Source organism: Euprymna scolopes, chromosome 31, assembly GCF_053919585.1.
Source record: "Euprymna scolopes isolate OS-2025 chromosome 31, ASM5391958v1, whole genome shotgun sequence".
In the NCBI taxonomy this organism is placed as follows: Eukaryota; Metazoa; Mollusca; class Cephalopoda; order Sepiida; family Sepiolidae; genus Euprymna; species Euprymna scolopes.
Window position 1 is genome coordinate 5,810,710 of NC_136512.1, and position 26,143 is coordinate 5,836,852.

At 33.3% G+C, this 26,143-nt stretch overlaps 1 protein-coding gene and 1 long non-coding RNA gene across 4 annotated transcripts in view; both read left to right on the forward strand.

Moving 5' to 3' along the window:
• LOC145255605 (uncharacterized) overlaps nt 1-26,143 on the forward strand; it is a 529,950-nt gene that overhangs the window by 42,162 nt on the left and 461,645 nt on the right. The window lies entirely within an intron of this gene.
• Nucleotides 1,043-26,143, forward strand: part of LOC145255609 (uncharacterized) — a 28,237-nt gene continuing 3,136 nt past the window's right edge. Inside the window, exon 1 of the long non-coding RNA XR_013863866.1 lies at nt 1,043-2,684. This is a non-coding gene — a long non-coding RNA (uncharacterized LOC145255609). The remainder of the gene's footprint in view (nt 2,685-26,143) is intronic.

Genomic DNA, 26,143 nt, shown 5'->3' on the forward strand with positions numbered 1-26,143 from the left:
TAAAGCGTAAGATTGAAACATTTTATTATTTATTTTTTTTAATTTAGAAGATTTTATTCCATCTCTTTCAAAATATTTTTTCTAAATAATACTAGTTAAAGCTGTTTTAGTGTAAATAACGGGTCGTATTTGTATATATATATATATATATATATATATATATATATATATATATATATATATATATATATATATATATAACGAATAGCTAATTTTATATTTTTAATATTAAATGTATTCAACAGCGAGCATTTACAACTCGTGACATGATTTAAAGTACTCTGAAGTCAAAGTAAACTTTATTACCTCCCTTGAATCAGGTCTGAAACTGATTTGTCCGATTTCATGTATATATATTTACCGAAACACGCAATTTGACAACAAATTACTAATTTTCTCATTGGAAAGTTATTAACAACCCAGAGAAAATATGCATGGCTGTTAGGCTAACAGCCTGTTAGCACATCACTCAATAAGTCCTGGGCCTGACATATAGAGTACAAACCTTATGGCATGTGTCAACTAATTGGATTATGAGTGTTTGTGTTTAAGTGACTATTGCGAATTTTTAAAAAAATGGAAAAATCTGAATTTCGTGTGTTGATAAAGCATTGCTTTCTGATGGGGAAAAATACTGTTCAAGCAAAGCAATGGCTTGACAAGTGTTATCCGGACTCTGCCCCATCGAAGACAACGGTTAAAAGGTGGTATGCTGACTTTAAACGTGGTCGTACAGACACAAATGATGCTGAACGCTCAGGTCGTCCAAATTCAGCAGTTATTCCAGAAAACATCAGAAAAGTGCACAAACTTGTTTTGGAAGATCGTAAATTCAAGTTGCGCGAGATAGCAAACGAGTTGAAGATATCAGAAGGCAGTGTATACACCATTTTGCATGAAAATGAAAAAATAAGAAAAATAAGCTTCTAAAAATTAAATATTAATAAAATTGTATTTTTCTTTCCTTCTGGTTTCAAAATATATTTGTTTTACATTTATTTGTTTAATTCTCTCTAAAAATGTGAGAAATAATTATCTATACTTATTTGTGAAGTATTTGAGTTTAAAAATATATATTTAATATAAGATATTAACATGCTAAGTTACCGTAATTATTAGTTGTGAGTAGAGTAATAAGATGTCACATATTTTGTTATTTCAGGAAGTAAGATACCGGAAAGAACCACTAAGATATATGTCATATGAAAAAACGTACTTTTAGTTTTATTAGTCCCTTCCAGTGCTTTACTTTCTGAGATAACAAAATGATCCCGTATTATTTTACTTACAACCAATAATTACAGTAAATTAACATTAAATTTAAAAAATATTTTTCAACGTGAATCTCTACAATTGAGTTGATTAAAAAGAAAAAGAATTATTTGGGATGAATATCCAAAGTGTATTTCTTTGAAATAATTTACGTCACCAATAATAACATTTACTATCATTAATCATTAATAAATTTTATTATTTAAAATTCATTAAAAATAGTTTTCCTTGTTACTGCCATAGAATACCCTCCCCTCTTAAATGTCCTGAGATCGTAATCATCCCGCAGAAACCTTTTAGGTTGGGTTGAGCTGTCGAACGGAGGACAGACTGACAACAAAAGTCGTTTTATTTCATGTCCATTTTTTTTTTTTTTTTTTCAACTATAATTTGAATTATTTTATTCATTTTAATGTTTTTGGGAATAATATGAAAAATTACTTTCTTTAGTTCATAAAATTTAGTTCAACAAAATATTCGGGAAATCTAATAGGCTTACTTGGAAAAAAAAAAACTTGTCAATTTTAATTTAGTATTGAACATTTAAAGTCGACTAAAAATAGTTTAATTCGTGTTCACTTTTTTTTATTATTGTAAAAAAGAAAAACTTACAATTACGCAAATTATTTTGTGTTTAACAAATTCTGATGTCAATGTTTTCTACGAGAAAACATTTATTTTCAAATTTCTTTTTAGATATCAATTTGATTTGTGATTCTTATGTTTTTGAAAAAGTTATAAAATAAACTAAAAATATTGTTTGTTTTTTATAAAGAATAACAAAAAATGACTACATAAATTTTTTAAAATTAGAATTAGTTATCGAAATGAAACCAATATTAAGTTGGATCGACATGCTTTACAAATGAGCCGCTACCCCATTCCTTCCAACAAGTATTATTCCTACTAGTACAGTTGTACTCCTCGATTAAAATTAACTTATAATAGGGTAAATACGAAAAACATGGCATTTCTTTAATGAAAAGGATCAGGGAAATAATTGTATTTAACTACTTTGTTTTGTTTAAACAGTATGGTCTCATCATTTTTTTTTTTTTTTGTCCGCTTGTATTTCTTATGAATGTAAATAGTCCGCCATTTTTATTATCTGCCCGGTTTGCTTCGAGGTCATGTGTCACCATAACCGGTTTCGTTTTTTTTTTTTTTTTACACATTCCTACAAAAATCTCCAAAACTCATTGATACAGTTAATTAAAAATACAATTTCGGATTATATATATATATATGTTTTTGTCACCACTATTTTATAAATGAATTTAAAACACTTAAGATCCGAACTGTTTGTTTTGATGAATAGCTTTTTTTCCCTACTGTATTTATTTACGAGATTGCGTTATTAAATTAAGAATTTTATTTATTTTAATGTTCACACATGAATTTGTTTACTTCTGGTGAGTTTTTTATAATTAAAGTTTTTAAATTAAATGCTACGCAAAATATCTTTTAAGAAAATCGGTCTCTAAGTCACTTGCATCGTTACGAAAATACCACCACAAAATAGTGAATACATTTCTACAGATAATCTCTTCATAAAACTATCGTCTATTCGTAAATTTAATATGAAATTTATTTAATACTTATTCGTTGAAATTTAAAACAAAAAATTCGTTGAAATTAAAAAAAAAAAATCAAAACTAAAACGATTTTTCTTTTATTTTTACTTACTGCAAACACATTTTTAAATTATTTTCTGTAACGCCGAATCAATACAGACAGCTAGTATATTCATTGTTTAATTTCTACTTAAAGCAATTAACTTAAACATTATGAAAGTTAATATTACTAAGTCTATTATAAACTTTATAGTTATTAGAATACTAAATTATAACTTCGAAAACCAATAACTACTAAATCTATTTTAATCGCTTAAAAAAATTTTTTTAAGAAAATCCACCGTACATATAGATGTTTTAGTTGATAACTACGCAGCCTTATTTGTAGTATTTTATTGAATATACCGGGGTTTTTTTTTTATTTAATTATGTTTTTAGTTTATTTTACAATAGACTAGATAGGAAAAAGTAACTTGCCTTTGGTAACATTTATTTGTTATATATATGATTCTTTACAACTTTTTCATATCTTTTTGTCAGACAAACCCAATTGATCTAATAGCTTCCAAAACAGTTTTTTTTATGAATGGCTGAAAAAAAAATTAATTTGAAGCGAGAAATAACTTTTCTATTCGACTGTATAAACGTTTTCAACTTGTTTTGTTTTTTTTTTTTTTTTTTGTTTTTTTGTTTAAATCATATTTCGAAAGGTGACGAAATAATTGGGCTTTTAACAAAATATTTAAAACGACTGACTTTATGAAGAATAGAATATTCGTTTTGTTTAAAACAATTGACTTTTTTTTAATTTCAATAAATAATCGAAAAGTGCTGCGAGAAACATGTCACTTAAGTAACATACAACTTGGTTCTTCATCAGGTGGTGAGAAATGATTGAGAGAAAACTGAAAGCATTTTACTACTATTCTTACTTTTAACACGACCATTAGGTTTTCTTCATGTAGTTCTGGTCAACAAATATCCAATTGTTTCATTTTTTTTTTTTTCAATATTACTTGCATAAAACTAAGAGTGAACGATTGACAATCAGTCCGACAGTGAAAAAGATCCATCCCCAAGGCTTTACGTTCTCTTAAAAAAAAGGTGCTAGTGCAACGAGTGATCCGCGCTATTTTAAAAATCGGGTGTCCAAGTTTAATTAAAGTTTTATGTTTTTTTTTATTCAATTGTAAGGTTAAAGTACAGAATAGGTACAAAACACCCTCCCCATATTAAGAATGGCTTTTTAAATAATAACGTTATTATTTACGTCCGGATGGCGGATCACTCTGCACTAGTACCAAAAAAAGGAAAAAAAAAAAATTAGTTTTTTGCTAATCGCCCGTTGCGCCCCTACAGGAAAACTCTAACGGAACGGCTGAGGCTTTTTAAAACCTAGGTAAGAGTCACTAAAACGGTGGTTCCTTCTTAGAATAGTGATGCCGCCAAGATTTTTATTTTTTCCGTTTGGTTTAAAACGGAGCACATTTGTTTATAAAATTTAATTTTTAGTTAAGACTTTCGAAATCAACAGTTTTCGGCATTTGATCCTATCATGACGTCTTCGGTGATTAAAGTTGATTTTGAAAACTGCCAATAAAGTAAAGGGTGCTTCTGCACTTTCGCCACCGCGTTATTTTTAAATAGTTTTTTTTTTTTTTTTTTTAATTCAAGCTTCACGATATCTTATTAAATTGTTAGGTGGAAGCACAATAGTTACAAAACACCTTCCCATGTTAAGAATGGCTTTCAAAATTATAACGTTATTATTTCAGCACGGTGGCAAAAGTGCACAAGTACCAAGGTAAAGCAAAAAAAGTAAAATATTTTAGAGATTGTGAAACGAAATAACACTCGCATTTTTCGACGAATTAAATTGCATGAATGTCGCATAAAGTATTTTACATTTTTCAAGTAAAAAAAGAAAGTTTAGTCCAGTAAAAATTATACATCAAATAACGATTTATTGAGAGAAAAAATGTTTATATATAGTGGTAGACAGGCGTTTAACAGAAAACACTCCTACAAACAGACCTCGAGTTTTTTGTTTGTTTGTTTTTTTAATACGGAGTAAATAATTATCTTCTTTCTTTCCATAAAAATAAAAAGTGGATTATTAAATTTCTTTTCGTTATTAAATTTTTGTAAACTAAATATTATTTTTGCATTTAAATTATCAAGTTATTTCATCTTTATCTTGATATTTTTTTTTATCAATTCATCGGTTTCCATTTTCTCCTTACCGTTTTTCTAACAAGGCGGGAAACACGAATTGGAAAATGGCAAACTTCAAAAAAAAAAAAAAAAAAGAACTGATTAATAGTAGAAGTTAGAAGGCATGAAAGCATTTTCCCTAAAATAGTGTATTTGTAGGTCCACATTTACCGCGTACTTTTCCTCCCATCTAAAGTACAGTTTTTTTTTTTTTTTTTTAATTTATTTTAAAACATCGGTACTTGTAAAAAATAACCCAGAAGATTTTAGTATTAACGGAGAATTCCGGCTCAATTCCAGAAATTGTCGAAGTAGTTTACAATTTGAAAGCCATATTTTCTTTTCGATTGAGTGAATCTTTTCACTTTTAACTCAATTCTAACTTACCACATGCTTAATGTCGTCTACTTTTATCATTTTTTTTTATGCGATCGGCTATATATAATACTGTAGGCACCTCCAAAAATCACCACAGAATTACCCCCCCTATATGTAAACCGATGTAACTTTATTATAAATTATCAATATAACTTTTGTACCATTTAAAAGAAGGGCAAAATAAACTAGTAATAATTTTTTTTTTAAATTTCATCGTACGAAAATAATGAAATTGTGAGACGTTATTTTTAAAGCGCCAATAATTGGCGCTTTAAAAATAACGTTCCCATGTAGTAAGAAATCAACTAATGGTCAGATTTTCATGAAATTTTCGGTACTTATCCATTTTAGAATGAAATTACAGGGTTTGTATTACTGTACACATAGATTCGAAAAAGTTGTCGAAAAAAAAAAACAAATATATAACAAATAAATGTTATCAAAAGCAAGATAAGCTACCAAACTGGATATATTTTTCGTGTTTTTATTCAATGTAACATGTTTATTCAGCTCGAAAAACATACAGTGTTTACCGATGTATTGGAAAATTCAAGATGGCGTCTGATTCTCTCTTTAACACGGTAAGTTTGGGAAAAGGTGTTATAAATAAAAACCCAGATAAAATACTGTTAAAAACTCGCTCAATATATGTTACCGTGACATAGGTTGACATATATTCGGCGGGTTTTTAATAGTATTTTGTATAGTTTTTTATACTACTGGATTCCATATTTTGTTTGTCTCTTTTTACCGAACAAAATATGGAATCCAGTAGTTACCCAAAATAAACACTCGTAAAACCGTATTTAATATACAAATGTTTATAATATTATTAATCATTAAAGTGTGTAAATCTTAAAACCTAACAAAATTATAACAAAGATTAATTATTAATTGCAGTTTGAAGAAGATAAACAAAGGTTTTTAAGAAATCATGAAGTCGCTTCTGCTTTTCCATAGTTCGTATAGTTAACAAATCTGACGTCATCGAATCATGCATATTTTTTTTTTTTCACATTCAATTGGCAATGCCTATAATACTGACTCGAGATTCTCCGACACTCATAATAGCTAAAATCCTACAGAGGCCCATTTCTTACAAGTACCCAATACATATTTGAAATTTTTTCTAATGTTTTAATTAGATGATTTGGAATAGTAGCATACCCAATTTCCACTAACAATGACTATGCTGTTGTCCCAGCGACCATCGTGCACTCATTAACTCTTATGTCTTCAAGTCGCACTTAACTGCGAAATGGAAGGATCACCAAGATCTATATCACTACCAATTTTCTAGCTGAGCAAGTGACCCTATCCTCACGTTACAACTAGAACTACTTGATTCTCTTCCACAGAAAAAGATCAAAACCATGATATATGATTTAATACCCTAGTCAGGTAACCAATGATCTATGCCTAAGATGTATTATCATTGAGTGGCTTTCTAGCCTTGATAAGTGGCGACTCGGAAAAAAAAAATACTTGTTCAGCCGTCCTATTTGATAATCAATTCCTCTTCAGAAATTTTCTGCTAACCCCACTCATTGTTTTCCATGGTAGCAATCATTGTCTAACTAACCCTTATCCACAGAGAGGTCCCCAGGCCGTGACAAGTGATGACCCATTGTAAAGCACACACACACACACATATATATATGCACATACACATATACACACACACACACATATATATATATATATATATATATATATAAATAAAATGAACTCATTTTTTCCCGCTGATTTTGACATTAATAGGATTAAAAATCAAGATATTTCATGCAAATATAATATGCACAAACGGCAGAACAATATCTGAGGTGTGTTATAGGCTTATTATTTCTCAAATTCCTCGATAATCTTAGATTTCTATACTTTTTCTGCTGAGAAGTCACGGCCAAAATCGGTTAAGATCAATGGAAATGGTAAAATATTTTCTCTCTAATAAATTCCTCCTCCCCCTGCCACCACTTAACACCGTTTGGGGATCGTTCACAAGGAACAGTTGAAGAAGAGAACACCGGTTTGGCTTCGTAGTTCTTTCATGTGAAGTTATTTAAAATCACTAAACTAAGCTGCAGTGCTCTGTGGCGTAGTGGTTAGCGTGCTGGACAATTCACATTATATTTTCACGTTCGCGTCGACCTACCGTAGTAGTTTTTTTTTTTTTTTTTTTTTTTCCTAAACAACTGGAATGGACTTTTCTTGGTGGCCGAACTGTTAACGTTGCAGATGTTTTTTTTTTTTTTTTTTTTTTCACACTTTATTTTCCTACGTTTACTCATGACTCCGGGTTTGATCCTTCCTACTTACCTACCATAACATTTTTTAAAACTCCCCCCCTCCCGTCCCGGAAACAAACACTCGGGCAACGCCGGGTACCCCCGCTAGTATATATATATATATATATATATATATATATATATATATATATATATAAAATAAAAAACTTACTTGTGCAAATGGAAATTCAATTAACTTTCTTGAAGTTATATATTTGGATTTTACTGTCACTGGATTATTTATCTTCCACCAGACTATCCATTCACGTGTAATCACCTTTTTCTTCACCATATTCCCTCTGCTTCACTTTTTTGTTATCAAGTAAGATCTTTGACTTACTTGTTGTTTCATCAAATACTTTTGCATGCAAAATCCGATCCTGCATTTTGCTAATTCCTACCCTCTGATGAGAAGGAAAGGACTATCCACTTATCAAGTGTTTCCTTTTCAGATTAAATATGTTTTTAACTCTTTTTCAAGGTGTTTTTTAACATGTTTTATTAACTATTTGCTCTTATATATATATATAAATGCACACACACACACACACACATATATATATATATATATATATATATATATACATACTAGCAGACTGGCCGACATTGTCCGGTTGTAAAATATGATTAAATATGATATTTTGAGTAATACAGATTTCGTATTTATTATTATATTATATTAGACCTAATGCATAGTAATGATTTATAAAGTTTTAAAAAACAAATGATTTGTGTGCCACCACTGAGAATTAAAACCAAAACATTTAGCTTACAATTTACTTTTTCATTTGACGTTAACATCTGAGCTATTAAGACATGTTTCCTGCAAGGCTAAAAATTAAAACATGAACCAATAACTATTACGTTACGCATGCATATTCGTAATGGCGTCGTTCAACCTTCACCTGACAAATTCTATTTTTTTAATTTCCACACTTTTACACTGATTTTCCCCGACTAAAATCCAAATATAAAGTTTTGCATGGATTCAAATAGCCTATATATTAAGTTTCATGTATGTAGACCAAAAACTGACAGAGGAGTTTGGTAGGCAAAAAATTTTTTTTTAAATATACATACACATACAGAAATATATATACAGAAAGATGTTTGTGTTTACTATAACCTTTTTACGCAAATATTACACAAATATAAATCATGTAGAATATCTGCATGAATATAATTACACGTAATAGTTAACTAAAGATGATCATCCCATAAGAAAACTGAAAACAGTTGTGACAATCAGGCTTTAGTAGAGTGTATTCCAATTCCTGTAGTTGTTCATTTGAACCTTAATAAAAATTTGTCAGTCATCTTATAAGATGTATAGCAATAAAATATTGGATTATCATGGTGCAGTGCTGCTTTAAACAGAAACATTCATTTCGAACATGCCCTTATCATATCAAAGAACCTACTGTTGATTTTACATGTTGGGCCTTTTTGCTTGTGTGGTAATAAAACTTCTCAAATGCACTTGTGATGTTAGGCTGTATAAGGTGTTAACTTTGGTCAAAATTGCTTGTTCCTTCTTTCATCAAATTCTTTTGATTACTAATTATCCATACTTAATGAAAATTAGCCTGGATACCCAGTGTTGTCTGGGTGTTTGGAGGTGTGTGTGTTGAGCAAAAAAAAAAAAAGTGGTAGTAGGTAGACTTGAACTCGTGACCCGAAGGCGGAAAAGAAGGTAAAAGAAAATCTGACGTGTTACCACTACTCCATGACGTGATCGGACGTTCGGAAGGTTAAAATTAGGCAAAGTCAATCCAATCTATATGATAACTTGCAAAAATGGCTTGCAAAAAATCGACCCCTTTTTGTAAAAAACTGTCCAGTTGAGGGTGAAAGAGTTAATGTTTTCAGTCAAATTTTCAATGTTTGTCGTCCAAGACGTTGAGCTTCAAAATGATACCGATCTTGTGAAAATCTGTTGCCTCTGTCAAAGGTTTTAGGCATACATATGTACATACATACATACATACATACATACATACATATATTTAAACAGACAGCTGAGATTTATATTATAGAACACTGTCAGATACATAAAGTACAGTTGTGTTAATTCTCGTAGAAATTGGCTCAGCCGTTTCAGAGTCCATAGTGAACACACACACACAAAGGTAAGGTGTTAACTTTGGTCCAAATTACCTGTTCCTTCTTTCATTAGATAATTTTGATTATTGATACTTAGGAAAGACATTTCCATACAAAGCCTATTTAAAAACACTGCCAGGCACATAAAGAACCCTTGTGGGAAATTTCATAAAAATCAGTCCAGCTGTCTTCGAATCCATGGGGAACGAACTCATGCACTCACAAACACACACACTGAAGTTCCTTATATATATAGATATATATATATATATATATATACTAGCATGGAAACCTGACGTTGCCCAGGATTGAATGATAATCAACAAATCTTCCACCCTCTCATATTTTTATTGTCATCAAAATTGATGAAATCGCATTTTTCAGTCAGATCAATTAATTGCCTGCTCTAGTTGGGGGTCCATTGTGATACACTAGAAAGAAGCTTCACATCCCTTCCCGCAGTAACTCAGTCTACAATACATTGTAGTCTACACTGCACTGTAGAGAACCTTCTGTTGATTTTATAAAATTATTTTTGGCCTGAATTAAAGTTTAAAATGCAAAAGTCAAGTACCATGATTCAATTGTGCTCTACACAGAAACATTCATTTCAAATGCACCCCTATCATATCAAAGAACCTACTGTTGATTTTATATGCCTGTTCTTGCTGTTTGTGTGGTAATAAAACTTCTCAAATACACTTGTGATGTTAGGCTGTATACGGTGTTAACTTTGGAAAAATCACCTGTTCCTTCTTTTATTGAATTTTTTGATTACTAATTATCCATACTTATTGAAGATATTACGATACAAAACCTATCTAAGAACACTGCCATGTACATAAGGAACAGTTGTGTTAAATTTTGCAAAAATCGGCTCAGCCGTTTCAGAGTCCATAGTGAATATACACACACAAAGTTCATTTTATAAAATAGCATATATATATATATATATATATATATATATATATGAAATAGAAAAATCTTATTATTGAAGATTAATAATAAATTAATTCATTTCCAGAAAACGTTATAAACCTGTAAAGGTATACAAAAATTTTGATTATCCGACAAGGAGTACAAATAAATTTGAAAGACCTTATTCTGCAGAGTTTCGAAAAATGCAATTCTCATCAGAGGAAAGAGGTTTGCAAAATATACAATAAATTTTGCAGGTTAATACATTAAAAGAAACTGCAAATATAAAATGAATCATAATGAACGCCGTTTTCCCCACTCCCGACACATCCCATCCCCTAAACTGGCACTTGGGAGTGCTTGAATGCCATAATGCCAGTACAAATAGATTGGGTTGACCATTGTCTGATTGGTTGAGGGTACCGGATAGACAGTTCCTAGCTGCTGTTCCCGACTGGTAGTACAGGGGGCCCTAACTCTTTGGTAGCGCTTAGAGCGGCTGCTCCATCAACAGTTGTATAATATCAGGTTGTTTGTAGTGCCATGTCACGCATGGAAAGGGACCCTGCACTCATCCCCGGTGGGCTATCCCGAGGCCACAATCCTAGTAGATGGCAGGACAACTGATGGTTTGCGTGTGTTGCATGTCTGGTATTCTGCATAACCACTTGTTCAGCATCCCTTACCTAAACTGAAACTCTTTAAAAAAAATGACAGCACAATAAAAAATTACGCTAAAACCAGGCCCAAACTCAAACAAAACCAACCTGCCTTCTCCCTTGAGGCTTGGATTTACGAACATCCGTGGGCTAAGAACTAATTTAAATGATGTCGAAACATTTCTCCTAACAAATACCCCGGATATCTTAGCACTAAGTGAGACTAACCTACACTCCTCCATCCCCTCTAACTACTTTAACATGTCTGGATATCTCCCACTCTGCCGTAAGGACTCTGACAGACATATGCACGGGCTTGGAGTATATATTCGGAAACTAAACTATAATCGGACTTTATGTGCTTTAAACTTAACATGCAACATAACATTAGCTACTTTTATTTTCTCTACCGCTCTCCCTCGACCCAGGACTGTACCCTAATAAACAAAGTCTCTGACAGCATAGATACATCACTTTCCCTCAACACTAGCACACAACTGCATGTGTTTGGTGACTTCAATGTCCACCACAGCAACTGGCTTGGATTTTCTACTCACATTTTCATCTGAAAGTACATCCTTTAAACTTCTCGGCCTAACGCTCTCAGGAAATATGAGTTGGAATAATTACATTGAGAGTATTGCCAGGACTGCTGCGAAGAAGGTAGGTTCTCTCTACCGTGCTAGAAAGATACTAACGCCCGAAACTATCCTCTACCTCTATAAGGCCACCATTAGTCATGTATGGAATATTGTTGTCATATTTGGGCTGATGCATCTACCACTAGTCTCTCGCTCCTAGACAAGGTTCAAAAGAGAGTCGCCAATCTGATAGGTCCTGAACTGTCATCTAAACTTCAGCCCCTGTCCCATCGACAAAATGTTGCATCCCTCTGCCTTTTCTACAAGTACTTTAACGGTGAATGCTCTGACGAATTGCAAGCACTTGTGCCCCCTCAATGTAAATACTCCTGACAAACCCGACAAGCAGCTAAATCCCACCCCTTCACAGTAGAGATCCTTAGATGTAAGAGAGCCTTCTACTCCAGTACTTTCTTCAAAAGGACAGCTAGACTTTGGAATTCCCTGCCGGGTCCATGCTTCCCCAACTGTACTGACATGCAGAAGCTGAAGTGCAATGTGAACCGACATCTTGCTGCCCAACTCCCTACACAGTACCCCTGATGCCCATGTCCCTGATAGTAGCTCCCTACACCAAAGTGGCAATATGCCTTTTTTGGAGTGAAAATGTAATAAAAAATAAATATATATATATATATATATATATATATATATATATATATATATACACACACACACATATATATACATACACATATACACACACACATATATATACACACACACACACACACACACGCACACACTTACTTATACATATATATGGAGACATAAAAAAGGGACAAACCAAGAATGTCTTTGTTTTATTCTAGCATGAAAAAAACGTTGGCATTCAAAATGTGTACAGCATTGTGGAGTAAATGAGATTTTTTTTACGTCATATAGCCGTTTAGATATTTTAAAAAATGATGCAATTATTAGTATTATTTTAGGTAATATTTTTTATGGTCAAAGTAAGTTGACCCGTGTCTAAATTTAAATTTTGTTCTTTTAATACGAATTTACTTATTAAAGGTGATAAATTATAGAAACCTCCTCACTGTTTAATTTTGTTTGAGTTTGTGATAAGCGCTGATTTGAGAAGTCTTCATCAAGATTTATTTGAAATAAATTTAATGATTTATGCTTGTTTGAAGTAAAAAGAATGATCACAATGCAATGAATGAGAGAAGAATGCATTCAGGCACTTCTGAAATTTCACAATATATTTTCAAATATTGTACTGGTATTTTATTTGCTTCAATTTAATCATCCCAAGCAAGTCTTGAAATAGTCGAAACATTGATGAACATACAACTTGGTCTGTTTTATTTATTTATTTTTTTCATCTCTCCATTTGGTCAGAATATTATTTCCTTTATTTTCAGCCTATATATATTTTTTTTTCTAAATAATAAGCGGAAGTTTCTCAAGAGCTCTTTCGGCTATCATCTCATCAGGAGAAAATCGATAGCATACAAAAAAAAAAAAAAACGGGAGAAAAGATTCAAAGTTCCCCAAAGAGAAACAATGCGTTGGATGTTTCCTTTTTGCCGGCATAAAGAAGGTTGACGCACCGCAATAGAGACAGACTCCAAAATCTTTAAATGGTTTTTAGAGTCCGCTCTATGTAGCACCTCGAACCATTCTATTTTATATCTATCGGCACAGCACGGGTTGTCAACCAAATGCTGGCCAATAGCAGAGTCCAAGGCTGCAGAAGGAGGGAGACCACCAGACCCCATCCTCCCTTGTCTGATCTTCGATGGAACATGCTGGTTTATACGAGTCAAAAGGTGCAAGGATGTTCACCCAACATAACCAGCATCGCACTAGGATTTAAATTGATATACAATATTGCTATTTTGGATGTAAGGCAAACTATCCTTGCGAAAAGACGGAAAAGCAGGTCTCGTAGTATATACCAAACGCAATGACACAGAATAAAAGCAGTCGTAAATACTTCTGCGAGTCTGTTTGGAAAGTCTACTCTTTTCCCCAATCCACTAATGGAAGCAAACATATTTTCAATTTTTCAAAAACTGTTCTTACAGAAATTGAAAATAGAGTTCTGTCTAGGGGTTTAGATTTTTTTATTCCCCCTACGAGTATAAATAAAGAGAGAACACTTTCTGCTTTTGAAGTTTTGTTCTCCCAAATTAGACATAATATTCCGAATTCCCCGGAAAAAATTTCTGGGATGAAATCTAGTTTAGTTGCCTTAGCTCACCGATATAGTAACACACCTGTTGATGATAGCGACTTTGTCTGGAACATAACGCAATTTAAAACTATGAAAGCGTTAAAGTCCAATACTGATATTTATATGTGCAAACCAGACAAAGGTGCAGGAGTGGTGATTTTGGACAAATCGGACTACGTTGAGAAAATGGCAGTTATTCTCAATGATGTTTCAAAATTCTGTAAACTCAGCCTCGTCGAGTTGACGGATAATACTTGCAAGAACGAGGCTAAAATGCAAAGACGTCTACTTGCATTATTTAAAAAGAAGGTTTTTTTGCAAGGACGTCCATGACAGGATCAAACCCTCTGGGTCACAATGTTCCAGAATGTATGGTCTCCCCAAAATCCATAAGCAAGATGTTCCACTGAGACCTATTTTATCAATGGTTGGTTCGGCACAACATTCTTTGGCTCAGTGACTTGTGGAAATTCTGCAATCTGTGCGCGAGTTATATAACACGCAATGCATCCCAGATTCTTTTCGGTTCGTTGATTGTGTACGTGGGTTGGATTCAAATGCAGAGACGTCTTTTATGTGCTCATTTGATGTCTCTAGTCTCTTTACCAACATACCGTTGGATGAGACTATACGTATATGTACCGACGTGCTCTATGATGGTCGCTTGACTGCTCCACGGTTTTCTAAAGAGATTCTTATTGAACTCATTTTAATGTGCACTAAATCCATGGAGTTTAGTTTTTGTGATATTATGTACTGTCAGGTCGACTGGGTTTCAATGGGGAGTCCGTTGGCCCCAACTTTAGCGGATATTTTCGTCGGGTACCATGAATCCATTATGTTCAATTCTACAACTAAACCCACTGCATATTTCAGATATGTTGACGACACTTTTGCTATTTTTCCATCGCAAAGTGAAGCGTCGATATTTTTTAATAGGTTGAATTCCTTGCATGGGGCTCTTAAGTTCACTATGGAAAGTAAGAAGGACAACTCACTTCCCTTCTTGGATGTTCTTGTCAAACGTTCAAGGGGGGGGGCTTTCTCACTACAATTTATAGAAAGCCGACATTTACTGGCCTATATGTGAACTGGTTGTCTTTTGTACCAAAATCACGTGAGGTCGGCCTAATTAATACTTTGGTACATAGAGCCCTCATGATTTGTTCGCCTAACAGATTAGACGCCGAACTCGATCAGATAAGATCAGGGAAATATTCATCAATATCCTGTTGACCTTATTGATGACTGTATTTTCAAAAAGGTTGCGGATTTTAAATCCCCTAAAAAGTTTGCACCCTTGAAATGCCCGGTTTATTTAAAATTACCGTGGATTGGGGAAAAGAGTAATAGACTTTCCAAACAGATTCGCAGAAGTATTTACGACTACTTTTATTCTGTGTCATTGCGTTTGGTATATACTACGAGACCTGCTTTTCCGTCTTTTCGCAAGGATAGTTTGCCTTACATTCAAAATAGCAATATTGTATATCAATTTAAATCCTAGTGCGATGCTGGTTATGTTGGGTGAACATCCTTGCACCTTTTGACTCGTATAAACCAGCATATTCCATCGAAGATCAGACAAGGGAGGATGGGGTCTGGTGGTCTCCCTCCTTCTGCAGCCTTGGACTCTGCTATTGGCCAGCATTTGGTTGACAACCCGTGCTGTGCCGATAGATATAAAATAGAATGTTTCGAGGTGCTACATAGAGCGGACTCTAAAAACCATTTAAAGATTTTGGAGTCTGTCTCTATTGCGGTGCGTCAACCTTCTTTGTGCCAACGCATTGTTTCTCTTTGGGGAACTTTGAATCTTTTCTCCCGTTTTTTTTTTTTTCTCCCTCATCATGCCAATATTTTAATCGTTTTTTAAACGTTAATAAATTTATTTTAGTGTCCCCATACTTTTGGCACATTTAATAAGTTCCCCATTAGAAGTCTTTATTTTTGACATAATATTATTTTGTATATAATAGTCGAAAGAGCTCTTGAGAAACTTCCGCTTATCATTTTCATAACTGTATATAAATTCTGTACCTCTAAACATTTATTTAAATATATATATATATATATATATATATATATATATATATATATAATAATTATTATAGTAAATAATAATGTCAGCTCCTTTAAAAAACTTGTTTCTTATCGTTGAGCACTTTCAGTTGTAATAAAGTTAGTCAACTTAGCTAATACGTGCAGATCGTCATATAATGATAAGATCACTCTGACTGACGCTAAAAGCATTTAACTGTATCTATCGCGGTTTACGGTAGCCTAGTGGTTCGGGTCCTTGCTAATGAAGGCAGACATGACTTCTGCTGCCAGGGTTCGAATCTCTTGACTGGCATTAATTGTGACATCCTGCACTGATGATTCCCGAAAGGATGAAATACTAGTGTCTGTCAGTATTTAATAATTATTATAGTAAATAATATATATATATATATATATATATATATATATATAAAATAGTAAGAACAGAACTGTAAAGTAGAAGTTTACAAATAGCTTTTATTATTCGGCAGAATCCTTCAAAACTGGTGTGCTAGGTAATCCTTAATCTGCAGAGTTTCAAAGAATGCTATCAGAGGAAAAAACTGTTAGCAAAATAATCAGATAGTCACACTAAATATCAGCATATGTATTTGCTGATTACTGCATGGGATGAAACTAAAAGTTTTATGGGTTTTAGTCACAAAACTTAAAAAACATAAGAATATAAATATGGAAAACCGTTCTTGCGAACAGTTAATTCAGAGTCCAATATTAAGACAAAAAACAACCAACCAGACCAGTGTAATGGAGGTTATTAGTTGCAGGTAAATGAATAACAGCAGGTGCTTGCCTCAGTGGTCCAAGTTGAAAACAAAACGTTAGAAATTGGAGTTTAAAAATTTGAAGACAGCCAAAATAATGCTTCCATTTTGGCTGGATGAAAAATGAAAAGTGATGGGAGAAAAAGAAAAAGAAAAGAACGTAGAGTTGAAAGCATATATATATATATATATATATATATATATATATATATATATATATAAAGTGTTGGGACGATTCTAATATTTTTCGTAATTCCGATATAATTACTGATTCATTAATAAATTCCAGATTCCAATATGATTACCGATTCCAATTCTGATTCTTTATATATCTCTAAATATTGAAGTATTTGAAGTAGTTATTTTTTCACGCTTATCGTAAACACACGTTAAATGTACAGATATTTTTTCAATTGTAAAATATGCACTTGTCAGGGATGATCTATAGATTTTAGTTTTACTGCTAATTTAAACTCAATAAATAATTATTATTTTATCATTACTGCCTGTAGTGAAAGATTTTGTTTTTAACAAAATTAAAATTTAAAAAAGACAATTAAATAGAATCGTTTTTGACATTGGAAAATAGGTACAAAATTTTCCGATTCCTATACACCTAAAAGTTCTGATTTTTCTGATTCCCGATTCCAATTCTAAATAATCGTCCCAACACTAATTAATATATGTGTACGGCACAATCACGTTGACACACCGGTTCTCACCAGATCACCAAAGTTAAGCAACGTTGAGCCTGGCCGGTACCAGATGGGTGACCATTTGAGAAGGCTAGGTGCTGTATGTACCTTCTGGGAAGGTGGGGTATGGGGCCAGCACCCTCACCCTGTAAAAAGAACTCCTTGCTACAAAAGCATCTACAAAGTTGTAGATGGCCTATGTCCCTCCAGGGGCTTAAGGTTATGGATGGATATATATATATATATATAGTGTGGTCAGGTCATGTCATATGCTATTGGTACCATGTAACCCAGTACTACCTGCCTTATGGTCGGGTCACCGGCGACTAAACTGGTTCCCCCACCAGACTTGTTTGGTGAGGAGGGTGGCTAGTCTCCCTGAAGTATTAAAAACAAGACCTTCCAAAGGGCGAATGAACTCTTTTTCTGGGTCAACGGTCAACTAGCACCGTGTATATTTGTGTGTGTGTGTGTATATGTGTATTGGGGTAGAGAGGGCTCCCATAAGCCGTGGTGAAGGCAACCTTTCTAGGAGAAGCAAATCTCTGATTTAAAAAACCATAAAGCGGAAGACCAGTACCCGCATTAAGCTGGTCTGCAGTTTAATTTGTTGCTGGCTATCTTGCTCTTGCTTGTTCTCAACATTTTGAACCGAAAGAGAGACTTAGCTGTCGCACAAAGCTAAGACTCTGTAACATCATCTTTGTATAGATACTCCCTCAGGCATTTGGGCTCATGGACTTTAAGTGTCTGAGGGAGTGGCACTCGTCTGACAAGACGTTGCAATCATCATCATATAGTGCAAAAACTAAAACTGATGAAGTATCATTTTCTCAGTCATTTTTTGACATAACGTTAGCAAAATTTTGAGTACTGTAAATAAACCAAATCTATTTAGATAATTGTTCTCGGGTAGTTAACATCCCTATATCTATGATAGTATGGATTCGTCTGGCACTATATAAGCCGGACATTTCTGCCGTCGAGCAGAGAGCACATGTGTAGTTTAACCGCTCGCAGTGAACACCAGGACACGTTCACCTTAATATTGTTACTCCCTAATGGCTGACTGGGATGGTTTCCAAACATTCATATCAAAACTACGCTTTATGTTTGAAAAGAATGCGTCTGATATAGGATCTGACTTAACTGATTACTTAACTACATGCTCAAAAAATTCCAACAGAAATCGAACAGCCAGTCTTTGTATACTTTTGAATGTGCTGCTGTCTTTGCACATAAACCACTATTTCAATTACTTTAAATGTAATAGAGGTTTTAAAATTAAAATCGCCTATAGAACTGCCAGCAATCACTGCAAAAGGATTATAGAAAATGGGAGAGCATCGTATGCTAAGTCCATCAAGTCCAGAGTAGAATTATAGAGGCTTGGTTCTCATGAGGTTTCGCAAATAACAAACAAGGTCTTAAATAGATGCATGTCCTCTATCCTGACCATCACCAATGGGCCTGAAGTGATTTCATCAGTATCTGACAAAGCCAGACTCTTTGCCAAGAACTTTACTGCAAACTCAACCTTATGTGATCAGGGTCTACTACTTTCTGAAGTTCCTCCCAAAACTGAAAATAATTTAAGTGACATCCATGTATCTGTTCGTAATATTGCCATACTCATCAAGAACCTTGATGCCAGCAAAGCAACTGGTCTTGACAATATTCCAGCAGTCACTCAAAAAGCTGCAACCAGAACTAGTGCATATTCTCACAAAACTGTTCAACTGATTCATAAAGGAGAAATGCTTCCCAACACCTTGGAAAACTTCATTAGTTTGCCCAGTATTTTAAAATTGGTCTTCTGCATCTCAGTACAGACCAATTAGCTTTCTGTGTATCACTCAAAATTGCTTGAACCCGTGTTAAATAAAGAAATTGTCAACCACCTTAGCAACCTACTCAGTGACAAGCAATATGGTTTCTATTTGGTGAGATCTACAGCTGATGTACTGACTGTAATTTTACATAGGATCAGTGAATTAATCAATGGGGGTTTCCTCTCAATTGCAATAGCTCTAATCTTAATCAGCAAAAGTCTGAAACTCAAAATATCAATGCTAGCATGCTTCAGGAATTCATTCTGGGTCGAACTGTCTTCCTTATCTTCATAAATAATCTCCCAAATTACATTCTAAATTGATTTGTTGACATATACACAGATGACACTATGATCTATTGTAACACTTCAAAGGCCAACAATGACCAAAATCTCTCTGAGTCTCTCTCCTCAGACCTTCAGCATGTGATGCAATGGAATAAAAAGTGGCTGGTTTTACACATCCAAAACCAGGCTTTTATCTTTTCGCCATAAATGCTCTGATCTCCATTTGGCACCAATCGATATGAAAGGCTCCCTGTTTGGACAAACTTCTGGGTTTTACCTTTTCTCCTGACTTGAAATGGAAGATTTACATCAAATTTGTTACTAAGGTTGCCAGAAAAATGGTGGCATCATTTTACTGCTCTGGAAGGTATCAAACTCCCGATGCAATCCTCTACCTTTGTAAAAACCACATACATCATAAAATGGAGTACTGTTGCTATATCTGTTTGGGAGTTGCTTTATCCTACCATGACAAAGTTGAAAACTAGCCTCTAAACCTAGCAGGTGATGTCCTTTTTTATTCCCTGCTACTTCTTTCCCACAGAAGAGATGTTGAGAGCCTGTCTCTGCTCTATCGTTATTTTCATAGCAAGTGCTTGTGTGAGCTCCAAGTTATGCCCCCCCCCTTGCCAAACTTACACAAAAACCATTCCTCTTAGCTACAACGACCATCAAAAGTTTCTCTATCTTTACCTAAAACTAAATGCAAATTCCATAAACAAAGCTTCTTTCCTAGAAGTGCCCACCGTGGAACTTTGTTCTGCTGGCCTGCTTACCACCTGACTACCATATGGTCGTCTTCAAGTCCAATGTAAACAAGTTCTTGTTGAGCCCCCACCCAAATAATTTTACCCCATTTTCAATACTATCTATTAATATGCCGTTGTCTCAGTGACTTCTGTACACTCATTAATCCTTATCCTCGAGTGGCCTTTGGACCTTGATAAGTAGCGACTTCCAAAAAAAAATAAAAGAAATGAAACACCAACAATAACATATAAGTCGTCCACATAGGATTTTTACTGTCTTTGAAATTGAAATATCAACAAAATCTTATCTATATAAATAAAACAGTAGATGTATGTATGTATGTATGTATGTATGTATGTATGTATGTGTGTGTGTTTGTGCAAAAATATTTAACTGATAAACTCTTAAACTACTGGTCACATAACACTGAAATTAACAGGAAATAGTAATCATACACCAAGAATGTTTTATAATGAGTAAAATCTTTGTTTGGATGGATGAGTAACACGTACATGAATACTTCGGCAAGTTTAAATGCAAAACGTATATTTCAATTTGCAGACATATTTCTATTACTTTTGTGCATGTGCAAATTCATTCATAGCTTGAAGTGGTTTAATTTTAACTCTTTCTTATCTATCTGTCAATGGCTCAAACAGTAAAGAACGTGGCTGGAGCACTAAATGTTTTGATTGTGATTCTAGCTAATGGCACTCAAGACATTTTGGTTAAAACTTTTGAAATCAATAATATATATATTCAATAGAGAATTAGTCTGTAATAATAAATATGAAATTTGCATAAATTAAAATATATTTAAGCATATTTTACAACCAGGCAATACCAGCGTCTCTTGCTAGTATTGAAAAAAAAAAAAAGATCCATTTAAAGCAATTTCAGAACTTTAAAACTATGCAGGGTGGTAAAAAAATTCATTTTCTTGCTTTTGGTAAAAGTTATTTTTTGTATATTTTGTTTGTTTTTGATTTCTAAGTAGTTAATTATACTAAATAAATGCTGTTTTTTTGTTGTTTTTTTTTTTTCAAACTAAACAATAGCTTGCCATCCACATTGGAATGCACGACTAATAACTTTGCATTCTTGTCGATCTTATAAGATTAAAAAAAAATTATGAGAAAAACAAAAAAAAATGTCACTGCTACTTTAATCTTAAAAGTTTATCTTGGCTACAGTTATATGCTATATGTTACATTTGCTCCCCTCTTACATGAACATATTTAGCACATTCAAATAAGTCAATAACATGTGTTTCATTACTTCATTTTAATTATATTTTTTTTGTTTGTGTTTTTTAATCCTTTAAGATGAGGCTTCATAATTTGTGCATTCATTCTTTTGAGGAGTGTTATCCTCATCTCCGTAGTTGCTGTTTCACCAAGTTTCTGGCCAACTCATCCTCCAGCCTTCTTCATTGGCTTTCGTGGCCCCTGGCACAGTGGATAGAGGCTTTGAGTCTCTACAGTTCCAGGTGAGTATTGCATGAAGATAGAAGTTTCAATCCTACCCAACAGGCCAAAACATGGTGAGACAACTATGGACTGCAGTAATTACTAGGGATACAGTTACAAGACTCAGCATTCTTATCCCATCACGGTTAATCATCTGAAGAAGACCAAAGGATGAGTTGGCCGAAACATGGGGAAACAACAACAACTATGAAGATGCAAAAGAATGAATGCACTCGTTTTAATTATCTATTCAAAAATACAATGAATTCAAAACTTATATTTTAGACAGTCTAAAAAAAATAAATGCTACAACATAGTCATCTTCAAGTGTAATGTCAACAAATAACACATCACTTAACAAGTACCAAGCCTAGCATATGGGTACTTACGAAAGGAATAACTGATAAGGGTCACAAATGCACTGAGTTACGGAAGTACATATACCACCACACCATCACCATCACAATAATAATAATAATAATCGGTTTAATGTCTGTTCTACATGCTGCATTTGTTGAATGGCTTTTAGAAATGGATTTCCAAACTCACCTATCTCTGGCCCAGTCTTTATTTGTTCCCTGTTTTTCTCTTAAGTCCATTCTTATAACTTCCTCTCGTGTGTTTTTGGTGTTTTTTAAAAACTCTTTTTCACCCTAAACAGGGTGTATTGTTTCTTGGTGTAAAAGGCTACTATTTGCGATCATGTCTAACAGGGAACTGTGGGGAGTTGAGCAGCAAGATGTCTGTTCACATTACTTCAGCAGATTAGTATACAGTCAAACAGTAGGAAACAAGGAGGGAATTCCAAAGTCCAACAGTCCAAGGAAAGAAACTACTAAAGTAGAAGGCTTTTCTGCACGTAGGGACTTTAACATTGAAGAGGGGGATCTTGATGCTTGTCCGGTTAGTTATCCGATTAGTACATCGAGGGGGCACAAGTGTTATGAGTTCATCAGAACACATTTCATTAAAGTACTTGTAAAACAGCCATAGAGATGCAACATTGCGGCAATGAGGTAGACGTTGGATTTTGTTTCCTTGATTTTTTTCTACTAACTGATCCTGTTTTCTCAACTGTTCTACATCTACTAACGCCAAAACTCTCATCCATTCTTTCCACGAGACCATACCAACAAAGTCTCCTATTCTGCATCCATTTCCTTATATTGTCCAGATTTAATATTCCAAACTCACGGTTAATTAGATTGACAAAAAAAAAAAGAAAAGAAAAAAAAGAAAGACTATTTTACATTTTCTATTTTATAGCCCAGATATTAGTTTAGGAATGACTGATAAGGATCTAAAACGCCTCCTGTTGCCTGTATAAGGGTATGGAAAGGGAGGTAATGCTTTATATGTTTGTATTTACTTAAAAGTATTTTTTCACCCACCATTCTCTTTTCTCATTAAAATAACATGCGAGTAAAGATCAATTTTTTTTTTCAAGAACTAATAAAGAATTCTTTCAATACTAAAAGATACAACGGAATTGATAGTTTGTAAGTAATGAGGAATTTGTCAACAGTGCTTACTTTTCATTTCTAGTTTCATGATCCATCTTATTTCTTCTTTTTTGTCTCATTTTCATCTTCATCAACAATTTTTGAACTGCTCTCATATGTATCAAAAGACTTTTCATGGACTTAATTATAGCAGAATAAAATAAATTTTGTATCCCTGTACATCAACAAATAAAAAATAAATAGAAAAAAAGATGTAAATATTTATATATTTTATTGTAAGTATTTATATATTTTTCATATTAATATATATATATATATATATATATATATATATATATATATATATATATATATATATATATACAGTGATGATCATATTTATTGGCACGGTAAAATAAAAGTTAAATTTTGTCTAATAAATTCTAAAAAAGGGATTAAATTAAAGAAAATAACAAAGTATATTATGCATTTTTAACTGGCCTTTCCGATGCAGCAATCGGATTTTAGAAAAAATAAATAACAAAGGAACAACAAACATAATTGCAAAAAACCCTTGTTCAAAATTATTGGCACGATTTATTTAATAATCAATTGTATAGCCTTTGGCCTTGATTACCTTCCTCAGTCGCTTTTCATAGTTTACAACCAAGTTGTTGCACTCTTCAGTAGTAATTTTAGCCCACTCTTCCTGACAATAATCCTCCAATTGAATAAGATTCTTAGGCTTCCTTTGCATTACCCTCAATTTTAATGTTCTCCATAAATTTTCAATTGGATTAAGGTCTGGGCTTTGTGATGGCCACTCCAAAACATTAATATGATTGTCCTCAAGCCATTTCTTAGTCAGTTTAGCCGAATGCTTTGGGTCATTATCTTGCATGAACCACCAACGACGACCAAGTGAGAGCTCTTTAGCAGAGTCTTTCAGGTTTTCATCCAATATTTTAACATAATCTTCCTTTTTTATGCTACCTGTGACCTTAACAAGTCGCCCTGGTCCAGAGGCAGCAAAGGATCCCCAAAACATCAAACTGCCTCCACCGTGCTTCACTGTGGGTATGGTGTTCTTAGGCAGAAAAGCTTCGCCAGATTTTCTGTAAATATAAGACACTTTATTATGGCCAAATAACTCTATTTTCGTTTCGTCAGTCCATAGAACACGTTTCCAGAATGCAACATCTTTATCAATATGACGTTTTGCAAAGGCTAGCCTTGCTTTCAGGTGCATAGGCTTCAATAAGGGAGTCTTTCTCGGACGACATGCTTTTAAACCAGCTCTCTTCAAAACTCTACCAACTGTATGTCGAGATACATTCACTCCAGAGGTGCTCTGTTCATCAACAATCTCCCCAACAGAGATCCTTGGGTTTTGTTTTACTTGTCGAACAATTTTCCGTTCATCTCTTGGGGAAAGAATCCTTTTTCTCCCTCTACCCTCTAAACTCATAACGTGGCCTTGCGATTTGAACTTGTTTATTATGGTTTTAACAGTGGATTTGGGAAGGTTTAGCTTCTTTGAAATCTTATCATAGCCCTCCCCATTGGTATGGCATGCTACAACAAGCTTCCTGACGTCTTCGCTGTGTTCCTTAGTTTTAACCATGGCAATTGAAAATTATAATTTAGTCACTTATAATAGTTTAAATAAATCGCTATCTAAAAATTATCTGAAAAAAATTATTCACTGAATTAGCGTTAAACAAGCATAATATGGCTATAAAAAAGTTCAGAAAGCACGTAAACCGGAAATTGATTGATATTATACTGATACTAAAAGAAAAACAAAGCCGTGCCAATAATTTTGAACAAGGGTTTTTTGCAATTATGTTTGTTGTTCCTTTGTTATTTATTTTTTCTAAAATCCGATTGCTGCATCGGAAAGGCCAGTTAAAAATACATAATATACTTTGTTATTTTCTTTAATTTAATCCCTTTTTTAGAATTTATTAGACAAAATTTAACTTTTATTTTACCGTGCCAATAAATATGATCATCACTGTATATATATATATTAAAATAGATATTGACAATTATTTTTATATCTACAGACACTAGTGTCTCATGCTTACGCAATCATCTCTGTGTAGGAAATAATAATTACTGCTGGTTGGGAGATTCCAACCCAGTCACAGAACTACTTTTGACTTCATAGGCTAGCATCTTATCTCAAGACCACCGGCAAATAATACAAGAATTTAAGAAAAATAAGTGCCTATAAATGCCATTTTTAGCAGGCATTTATAGTAAACAGTTGGAGAGTATTCAACTACCGGAAGTCAGAATATTGCATTTGCTCTAAAGTTGGTATCTTTTTTCTTAAATCCCTAAAGAGGGCTCAACTTTAATTTCTTAAAGGTGCTTTATAATTATTTTTAAAATAAATATTAACAATTATTTTTATATCTACAGACACCAGTGTTTCATCGTGAATAACATTCTTATAATCAAAAGACAGAATCAGTCCATAATCATAATTTTTGTCTATTTCTTTACTATTGGTTTTATTTTTAAATTATACATATATACTTTGTTTTAAATAAACATATGTTGTTACACATTCAGTTAGAATGTTTCAGTTAACCAGTTACAAGTAACT